This window comes from Brassica napus, chromosome C8 (genome assembly GCF_020379485.1).
Source record: "Brassica napus cultivar Da-Ae chromosome C8, Da-Ae, whole genome shotgun sequence".
NCBI lineage: Eukaryota > Viridiplantae > Streptophyta > Magnoliopsida > Brassicales > Brassicaceae > Brassica > Brassica napus.
The window spans coordinates 12,924,635-12,933,378 of record NC_063451.1 but is presented as its reverse complement, the minus strand read 5'-3'; positions in this window follow the sequence as shown (position 1 = coordinate 12,933,378).

The following is an 8,744-nucleotide window of genomic DNA, read 5'->3' as shown; positions in this document are numbered from 1 at the left end:
TAGCGAGCACGCAAGCTCCATAGGGAGACTTCGAGGAAATGGAGATCACGGAACGGTTGTGAACATCACAGGAGAAGTCCACTATAAGAAGAGATTGATGCATAAGGAAAAGGACACGTTGAAAATCCTAGAGAGAGCTACACCCATACTTCGACCTTGTTTTCATCCGTCTTTAGATCCTTTCTCTTAGCGATCTCGTTTGTAACATTCGATCTTGTTTAACTCATTGTATTCGATCTTATTCATCAATAAAAGTCCATTTTTGCCTACTGGAAACTGATTATATCGTTGTGTTCTAAAGATATCGTTGCATACATCATTTATCTTCCCTAGATTAAACCCCCGATCACTATCAAATTCTTAGTGTAGATTTTAGGATCTACATTTTGGCGCCGACTGTGGGGAAGATAAACAAAAAACATCTTTGCTAAGAAACCGATCTAAGTTTCCTAAGCGCGACTATGGATCCTAATCAAACCGTCGGAACCACACCATCGAGAGTCAACGACATCGATCCTACCGGATCTGACTCAGGAACCGAAACCTTACCCACCGGGCCAACTGGAGCCGATGGAGCGATCAGAGCAACCCAGAAGCAACGAGTCCCTCTGATCGGAACATCGAGTCAAGATCGATTTTCCCCGGCTGATCGGACCTCGATTCCAGATCGAACCTCCATCCCCGAACGAGCCGGAGCCCGAGTCTGGAACCGTCCCGGAGAAAGGCAGTCTGCCGAAGATCTAACCCGAACGAGTAGACTGATATCTCCGACCCCCTAGCCCAGACTCGAGAAGAAGTGACTGAGCAAACTTATCACTTAGAGAAATTTAGGCAATTTTCTGTTTTTTTATCGCGCTGCGACTCAACTAGGTTTTCAGGTCTTAGGTTGTTAGAACTTGGATCTCGCCGATAGCTCTTGCGGCCGAGGCTTTACCTGTTGTAAATACTTATATGCAATTTTATACTTAGCCTGTTTTCATGTTCTGACTGCTTGGCGTGTGGTTTAGTAGATATCCGAGACCTCTGGGAAATTTAGGGTTTCCTATCTTTCCTAATTTAGCGGAAATCGATAGTGCAAATTTTGGTTCCCACAGTTTGGCGCTAGAAGGAGGGGGTAAGGATCAAATCTAACTTTTAGCCGCAGACGCTCAAATAGACATGGCAACATACGGCCAACAAACTCGCGTTGATGTAGATATCAACAACAACGACAACGTTGGCACGACTCCAGCAGCGAACGTATCCGCGGTCAACGCTAATGCTAACACCGCAGCGTTCGAGGAGATGTTCACCACCTTCAAAAAGAAGTCGGAGGAACATGAAAATCTCATAGGCCCTCTCGCTAAACAGGTTGAAACCCTAACAGTGAGAACCATAGCCGTCCTTCCCCACAGAACTACAAAGCTTCACGGAAGGAGACTTGATTTCGAGACTCCACTCGACAGGCCGGGGAACACTTATGATAACTCGATATGAGAAAACCTTGATGAGATTAGCCCGGCCGTGACTCGGAAAATTTTGGAAAACCTTCCACCTCCCGTGCGGGAAACGGAGGATTATGAAGTCGAACGAGTCAACTTGGATCCCAGCGATCAGTCCGATCATTCGGACGAGGATGCAGACGTGCATCCAAGGAGGACTAGAAGCCATGTGAATCGGGAAAATTCTTCGTTCGAGAAACCCATGACAGAGGAAGAGGAAAACACCTTCTGGGCCGAACAAGAGAAACTCGCCAAAGAACAGACCCATATCACTCACAGCAAACGTCGATGAAATCGGAAAGCTGCTGGCGATGATCTCGACGAAATCCGTGACCTCTGTGATTACATCACGAAGACGGCTGCGGAAGTGAAAGCAGTGAAATCTCAGATTCACCACGCTACTTGTGCTGCCCCTGAGATCTACATGTTTCTCGAGGAGGCTCTGAAGACCCCCTTCACCGCGCGCATTATCGAGACAATAGTCTCGGACCCTGGAAAAATTAAAATACCTACGATGGTACCACCGATCCTAAAGCGCATCTGCAAACCTTTCAGATCGCCATGGGGAGGGCCAAGCTAAGGGAAAAATGAAAGGGACGCCGGCCATTGCCGCCTCTTCGTCGAAAATCTCCAGGGAGCAGCGGTCGAATGGTTTTCCCGCCTTAGGCAAAATTCTATCGGAAGTTTCCGCCAACTCGCTTCGGAGTTTCTCAAACAATACTCTATGTTCATAGATATAGAAAATTCTGATGTCGATCTCTGGAGCCTAGCCTAGAAGGAGGACGAATCTCTCCGTGACTTCTTGAACAGGTTCAAGCTCGTCATGGCGAGAGTTAGCGGGATAAGCGATAAGGTGGCAATTGACGCGCTCATGAAGACGCTCTGGTACAAGTCGAAGTTCCGGAAGTGGATAACTCTCGGCAAACCGCAGACATTCAAGGACGCCCTTCATAAGGCTACGGATTACATCACCATCAAAGAGGAGATGAAAGTTCTGTCGCAAAAACATAAGTCTACAAAAACATCCTCAAAAGATGCAACATCGGATCAGAAGTCTTAAAAAAAGAACTCTCTTAACGACAAGTATGTCCATCACGAGGGAAAATAACTCCAGGGGGCGCATAACTATGCCATCAACTCCGAAAAAGGAAGTTGGGGAATACATGGACTCAAAATTCGGGTTACGATGACTCTGTCTTCTGCGAGTTTCACCAAACGCGAGGAACCTCGACAGTGAACTGCAAAGTACCCGGCTCGAGGTTAGCCGAAAAACTACTCGCATGAGAAATCAATGAAGTCACCGTTATCAAGGATCTCATCCGCGAGTCCGAACGCCAAAAACCGACACAACTCCAGGGAACCCTTCTCAAGGGAATCAGTCGGGTGAAAAACGCGTAAGAAGGCAGAGTAATCGTCGCAGAGTGAGCATGATCATTGGTCGATCGCAATACTGCCATGACACTGTCTCGTTCATCAAGGCCTACCAGCGGAAAGCTGAAACAAGCGCGAACTGGTCGACCGCGTCTCTGCCCCGCGATGTACCAAACGACGCGATCATCTTCGAGGAGGGAGAGACTAGCGGAATCGACCAGCCCCATCGCGATCCGCTCGTTATTGACCTCGTAATCAAGGATCTCGAGATCGCAAGAATTCTAGTCAACACAGGAAGCACGATCAACGTTATCTTCCGCGACACTCTCAATAGGATGAAAATCGAACTAGGGGAAGTCGTACCAATGCTGAAACCTATGACCGGGTTCTCGGGTATAACGTTGATGGCGCTCGGATCGATCAAGCTCCCGGTAATGGCAAAAGAAGTCATGAAAATTGTCGACTTCGCGGTGGTCGACCATCCCGCCATCTACAACTTGATCATGGGAACGCCTTGGAAAAACTCCACGAAGGCAGTTCCATCATTATATCACCTAGGCATCAAGTTCCTGACTCCCAACAGAATCGAAGCGATTCGGGGATGCCAAAAACAGACTCGACTTTGCTTCCTAGCAGAACACAAGCTACGACAATCCACTACGACTTCTATGGTCTGATATCACTCAAATTACCCTAAGGAGTGATTTTACTCTCTCAAATAAGAGTTTCAATTGCAGTGTTCAGGGATCGAATCCACAAGGAGCTAGGGAACCTAATAAATCTAATCATACTTGTTAAGCTAGATGGTTTAATTGTTCAAATGTAAAGTTGCAGTTGTTGAGCAAGTAATTGCTCGATTGATTGGTTGAGGTTTTGGTGCTTAAAAGGAAATAGCTAGACTTAGGGTTTTTATTCAGGAAATTTGGAATTATAATCCTATAGATGCCTAAAAAGTTGCATACATGATATTGTAGAGCTCAACACTTGTAAACAAACCACTAGGATCTCGCTTTCTAGGTTCGTCTATTGACCAGTGTCGATCGATGATTCTATATGAGTATCGATCGATGCACTGTTCGAAACGTCGACCTGTTATTCTATTTGAATATCGATCGACGCTGTTGGTCAAGCGTTAATGCGTGGGTTGAATGTGCTCACTAAGCTCACTAGATCAGCTCTCGCCTTACTCTTAGCAAGAATCTTAGCTCAATTAGAATGGTTTCAAGATGAGATGAAAGCTATCGCTTATATCTAACAATCCTAGGGAAAGTTCTAGGTAGCTAATCTAGAATCATGCATTAATGATAATCCTAATGATTAATATCACAACTTAGCAATCTATAGTTGGGGCTAATCTCTCATAACCTATTTGAACCCTAAAATCTAACAAAGACACTACTCAGACATGGCCAAGTAATTCATAACAGCAAATATGTATGAAAATTTCATTAGAATTGTAAATAGATATCAATGGAGTTCCAATCACAAAGTAACTTTAGATCTTCTCTCCAATCTACTAAAATCCTAGAAAACCTTTGCTGTGAAAATAGTAAAATAAGAAAACACACTTTACCTCCAACATGTTGGCAAAGCTTATATAATTAGGTTAAAACTCGTCAGGGGCAATCTTGTAAATTGGTGAAGACTTGGGCTCTAAGTCGGCTGTGACCAAATGGGCTTTCTGCGCGCTTCACTGTCGATCGATGTCAAGATGTGAACATCAATCGATTATTTCTCTTCAATATCGACCGATGGTCACGTTCAATGATCATCTCGGGTGCTCACTCCAAATATCTCCAAAATGCTCCAAAATCATTACTTTCCTCCAAATCACTCATGATCCTATAAATACTCTAAATAGACTCTATAATATAAAAATTAGTAATTAAAACACTTATAAACCATGGGTAAAAGTAGGTCAAATCCATGGTCTATCAACTCCCCCAGAGTTACCCTTTTGCTTGTCCTTAAGCAAAAAAAACATGCAGTCTCTTGTTGGGGTCGAAAACGGTTACGACGAAGTTAACGTCCAAATCCCCGAAGAAAAAAACGAAAAACCTTCTTCGACAAATACTTTTTCGAAATAGATTTCTTCCTTACGAAAAGCTTTGCAGAGGAAACACTAGACATCGGACAAGAGCTCGAAAAGGGTCGCTACGCAGCGACCGAGCTCGGCTACGTAGCGACCGAGCTCTTCCGAAACGTCGATACGACATTAGTCCATGCATTCTCGTCCACCCTTCAATGCTATCTCCTGAAGACCGTAGCGAACCCATTTCATGTTTCCCGCCATTCTAAGTCATCGATCAAACTTTACGGTAAAAACCACAGAAAGTTCACTCATTATCGAAAGAAGCCGTAATAAATGCTTCGAGTCAGAAGACGGCCCAAAGGGACCTAAGACATGACTCGAGGCCCAACTTACGATTTCTTAACCAACAGCCCGTACGCCGCATGACGGTTTACGCTTGGTTCGCAAGGAAAGATAAATGTCAAGTTTCCGCGGATAAATACGAAATATTGAAAATAATTACGAAGATCGGAAAAAATAGAATATCTCCATTTTTTATGCTATGGCGGCTTAAGGGCTGAAGAGGAAAAGCGTAAACCGACCTAGGAGCCAGTATATAAAGAGTCCTAGGCGAGAGGCATGGGGAGGACTTTTCTCAGAGCAAACTTAGCAATTAGGCATATTTCCGTTTTTGTTATTCGAGCTGCGACTCAACTAGGTTATTGCCGTCTTAGGATTTTAGAACTAGGAATCTCGCTGACAACTCTCGTAGCCCAGGCTCTTACCTTGTTGTAACGCTCAAACGTGAATTCGGAATAAGATCTACTTTGCTCTCTTTTCGATTTCTTATACTTTATCGTTGTCATTATTGTGTTCTGATTGCTTGGCGTGTAGTATTAGCAGATATCCGGGACCTTTGGGAAATTAGGATTTTCCTAGTTTCCTTATTTAAACGGAAATCGACAGTGCGAATTTCGGTTCCCACAGTTTGGCCCTGGAAGGAGGGGGGGTACGGATCAATCTAACTCTCAACCACATCACGCTCAACAAGACATGTCAACTGACGACACGAATAACGTGCAGACTCCTCTTAACGGAAGCAGTGGCACTGACCTCCAAACTCCCACAGCGGACGTATCCGCGGCCAACGCACCAGCCAACGACGGGGCGCCCGAGGAGTTAAAAAAGATGTTCGCCACCTACGAAAAAAGATCGGAAGAACAGGATAAGCTCGTGACCACCTTGACCAAACAAGTTGAAACTTTAACGGCAAGGAATCGAGCAATCCGCCCCCGCGGAACCACTAAAGTCCGTGGGAAAAGACTCGACTTCGTAACCCCACCTGACAGGCCTGTAGCCGCGCAGGAACGACCTTCGGGTCAAAACCCTAGCGAGAAATCTCCCATCGAAAAGGGAAACCCTGAAAGTCCTCCGCCTCCTGCGAAGGCTTCGGAGGACAACAGAGTCGAGCAAGTCGACCTGGATCATAGCGATGTCTCCAACGATACTGATGATGACGTCGACAGACATCCAAGGAGGACCAGAAGCCGATTCGCTCGGGAAAGCTCTCCGTTCGACAAACCAATGACAGAAGAGGAGGAAATCCTCTATTGGAACGAACAAGAAGAGCTGGCTGAAAAGCAAACCGAGCTCACTCGCAGTAAACGCCGACAAGCACGGAAATCTGCTGGCAAGACGTAGGATATCCGCGATCTTCGCGACTATATCACCAAGACTGCGGCAAAAGTGAGAGCCGTAAAATCCCAAATCCATCACGCTACCAGCGCGGCCCCCGAGATCGATAGGCTGCTGGAAGGGGCTCGGAAGACCCCCTTCACCACTCGCATCTCAGATATGAGGGTATCCGATCTAGGAAAAATCAAAGTACCGAAGTATGATGGTACGACCGATCCGAGAGCGCACCTTCAGGCTTTCGACATCACGATGGGAAGAGCGAGGCTGAAGGACGGCGAAAAAGACGCCGGCTACTGCCGCCTGTTCATCGAGAATCTAGAAGGAGCAGCCCTCGAATGGTTCGCACGCCTTAAGCGAAACTCTATCGGAAGTTTCCGACAGCTCGCATCGGAATTTCTCAAGCAATACTCTATGTTCATAGATAGAGAAACTTCCGATGTCGATCTCTGGAGTCTGTCCCAGAGGGAAGACGAACCCCTCTGCGAGTTCATCAGCCGATTCAAGTTGGTAATGCCCAGGGTCAGCGGGATAAGCGACAAGGTGGCCATCGATGCGCACAGAAAGGCGCTCTGGTACAAGTCAAAATTCAGAAAATGAATATCCCTCGACAAACCGCGGACGATCCAGGATGCCCTCCACAAGGCGACGATGATCGAGGAAGAAACAAAAGTCTTATCGCAAAAACATAAGTCGGCAAGACCATCCTCGAAAGATGTAGATCCAAAAACGAAGAAGAAGAACACTCGTAACGACAAGTACGTCCATCACGAGGGGGAAGATCTCCAAGGAGCGCACAATTACGCGATCGGCTCGGACCAGGGCCGAATCACGGGTAATACGTGGACTCGCAACCAAGGATATGATGGAAACACCTTCTGCGAGTTCCACCAGTCCCGAGGTCACTCCACGACTAACTGCAAAGTCTTGGGAGCAAGGCTGGCCGCGAGGCTACTAGTTGGAGAGCTCTCGGAAGTGACCAGCATGAAAGATCTCATCCTGGAAACCGATCGCCCCTCGAAGCCGGACATAAATTCTCCCGCAGAGAGATCTCCTCAAAGAAACCAATCTGGGGATAAACGCGGCAGGAGGCCAGACGACAAGGGGAACGATAACAATCGTCGCAGAGTCAACATGATCATTGGAGGATCGCAATTCTGCAACGATACGGTTTCGGCCATCAAGGCTTACCAGCAAAAGGCGGAGTCGGGCGCAAACTGGCCTACATGGTCTCCTACCCGAGATGATCAGAATTGCTCAATCACCTTCACGAAGGAGGAAGCTGGCGGGATCGATCAACCTCACTGCGATCCGCTTGTCATTGACCTCGTCATACGAGATCTGGAAGTCGGAAGAGTACTCATTGACACGGGAAGCACGGTCAATGTAATCTTCCGCGACACTCTCAATCGGATGAGCATCAAATTCGGAGAAGTAACTCCAACGCCGAAACCGCTCACAGGCTTTTCAAGCGAAGTATCGATGACCCTCGGGTCGATTCAGCTACCAGTCATGGCCAAGGAGATCACAAAAATCATCGAATTCGCAGTAGTCGATCATCCTGCCATCTACAACGTGATCATGGGAACCCCATGGCTCAACGCCATGCAAGCCGTTCCATCAACATACCACCTGGGTATAAAATTCCCGACCCCAAACGGAGTCGCAGCTATCTGGGGATTTCAGAAACAGTCGCGACTGTGCTTCCTCGCATAGCACAAGTTAAGGCCGATGACGACCTCTGCAACGGCAAATCGCAAACGCATGAAGATAGGTAAATCTTCGACCAAAAAAGTTTCAAGAAAAGACGATTTAACATCGTCTGCTGACGCAAACGCTTCGGGTGTCGAAACTCGGCATGAGTCCGAAGCCGGAACATCCAGAAGAGAACGCTGATCCGGCCACGGTCATCACGATCAAGGCGGTCAGCACGGCAACAATCGCCGAGTGAAAACGCTCGCGGCATAAAATAGAACTACGAGATGGCTTGATCCTCGAAAGAGGTACGTAGGCAGCTCGTCGAAAGACGAGTTCAGCTATCCCCCTCTCTAAAAAGGGGGAGGGGGAGTGGGTGCGTATACTCATATACTCCCACATAGGAAAAAATGCGTTATTGTAATTTTTTAGAGATTTCGAAGTTTTTTACTACAATATGCGTCGCTCCTTTTTAAGACACTTGCGCTTCAATT